The sequence below is a fragment of the Crocuta crocuta genome, unplaced genomic scaffold, assembly GCF_008692635.1.
Source record: "Crocuta crocuta isolate KB4526 unplaced genomic scaffold, BGI_CrCroc_1.0 scaffold59-1, whole genome shotgun sequence".
In the NCBI taxonomy this organism is placed as follows: domain Eukaryota; kingdom Metazoa; phylum Chordata; class Mammalia; order Carnivora; family Hyaenidae; genus Crocuta; species Crocuta crocuta.
Genome location: NW_027551579.1, coordinates 590867 through 593385, shown reverse-complemented (window position 1 = coordinate 593385; position 2519 = coordinate 590867).

Below are 2519 nucleotides of genomic sequence, written 5' to 3'. Positions count from 1 at the left end.
GTCGGCCCCCACCACCAGACAGGGATCTTTGTTTTGTTCATCGATTTATCAAAGTACCTACCAAAGTGCCTGGCACATAATAGTTAAAGATTTGTCGACTAAATAGATCTGCCTAAATGAGAGATTATTTCTCTTTTGGGGTTAACTCATTACAATTCTTTAACCACAAAATTAAAATGTTAGGATAGCAGCAGAAGCCTTTTACTACCCACCTTTCTTTCTTTTCTTTCTTTTCTTTTCTTTTTCTTTCTTTCTCTCTCTCCCTCCTCCTCCTTCTTAAATGTTTATTTTTGAGAGAGAGAGAGAGACAGACAGACAGACAGACAGACTGTGAGCCGGGGAGTGGCAGAGAGAGGGACACACAGAATCTGAACCAGGCTCCAGGCTCTGAGCTGACAGCACAAAGCTGGACATGGGGCTTGAACTCATCAGCTGGGAGATCATGACCTGAGCTGAGGTCAGATGCTTAACTGGCTCAGCCACCCAGGTGCCCCATCTTTCTTTTCAAAAATTTGCTGCCCTGGGGCCCCTCGCAACTTGCCTGCAGGTACCCAGAGGTAGGGTGCCCCCTGGCAAAGCACAGAGGTCAGTCCACGGGGCTGTGTCTGGATGCTGGGGTGGTCTCACCCGCATGCTCTATACCCTACCTGCCATTCACCGCCCCAGAAGTTGTGGATTCTGCCGACAGGGTGAATTGTATGTGAATTTTATGTAAATCAGTGTGCGCTTCTACTACCCTTTCTAAAGATGAAAAGCTGGACACCCCTAGTAACAACCAATTGTTAACAATTTCTTTCAGTAAAATGTAGCGAGCAGAGGCACCTGGCTGGTTCAGTCAGTGGAGCATGTGACTCTTGATCTTGGGGTTGTGAATTTGAGCCCCATATTGGGTATAGAGATTACTTAAAAATAAAATCTTTTTAAAAATGCAGAGAGTAGGTTGGCATAGTTTCTAAACAAAGAATTTCTAACGAGAAGTTTGTACACACTACACACCCTCCTTCCTTAGTGCTGCCTGTAGACATTCTGGGAAAGGGGCACACAGATCTTGGTGACATTTGTCCAAGAGCCACAAAGATCACAGCCTGCTAATTGTTTCCCAAAAGAAGAAAATATTGTGCTTTCTTGTCTTGGGAGTATTTAGGGGCCATGGTGAGTATGTAGGGGCCCCTATTGACTCCCCAAACTGCTTAGAGACAATGTTTCTCCAATTCCCATAATACACTGGGGTAGTCAATCTCTAACATGACCCNGGTGGTCTTTGTAACCAATGGAACACTGCAGAAGTGCCAATGTGTGTCTTTCAGGGGTCCTTCACAGCATCTGCACTGGTCTCTTGGATCTACAGCTCTTGGGGAAGCAAGCCATTATGGTGTGGGGACATTAAAGCATCTTGTGGGAGAAGTCCACTCAGAGAGGAACTTGGGCCAAAAGGCAGAACCGCTTTGCCAACCATGGAAGTAAACCACCTAGGAAGTCGATTCTCCAGCACCTCAAGCCTTCAGATGACCACAGCCCCAGCAACTTTATGGGAGACCCTGAACCAGAACTTAGCCCCCAAATTCCTGACTCACAGAAATTGTAAGAGATAATAATTACTGTTTTAAAGTTTTGGAGCAGGGTGCCTCGTGTCTTGTTGGTTAAGAGTTCAACTTTTGGTTTCAGCTCAGATCCTAATCTCACCGGTTGTGGGATCAAGCCCTGTGTGGCTCTGCGCTGGCAGTGTAGAGCCTGCTTGGGATTCTCTCTCCCCCACCTCTCTGGCCCTCCCCTGCTTGCATGTGCTCTCTCTCAAAATAAATAAACATTAAAAAAAATAAAAGTTTTGGAATAATTTGTTATGTAGCAATAGATAATTAAAACATATACAAATCCCTTTACAGGGAAAAACAATTTACACAGCACATTAAATTGTTTTTATTTTTTTAAGTACAAACATAGAGCTTTTATACAACTATTAAACCAAAAGAGATTTTAAAATTAAATAGAGTACAGACAACATTACAAAACATTCAACTGAAAAGTAATTTTAGGAGCGCCTGGCTGACTCAGTTGGTAGAGCATGTGACCCTTAATCTCAAGGTCTTGAGTTCAAGCCCCCACTTTGGGTGTGGAGCCTACTTTTTAAAAAATGTGATTTTAGGGGCCCCTGGGTGGGTCAGTGGGTTGAGCATCCGACTTAGGCTCAGGTCATGATCTCACGGTTTGTGGGTTCGAGCCCCGCATCAGGCTCTGTGTTCACAGCTAGCTCAGAGCCTGGAGCCTGTTTCAGATTCTGTGTCTCCCTCTCTCTCTGACCCTCCTCTGTTCATGCTGTCTCTCTCTCTCTCAGAAATAAATAAAACATTAAAAAAACTTTTTAAAATGTGATTTTAATAGGTTGTTTTGCTGAGATTAAATTGCCACTCAACGAAAGTATGGTACTGCTAGTGCCTGAGACATCTTAGCTTCTTTCCCCTTAAGCTTGTTTGAAATGGATTTTCTATGGCTTTCAACCAAGACTTTACTCACAACTTGCG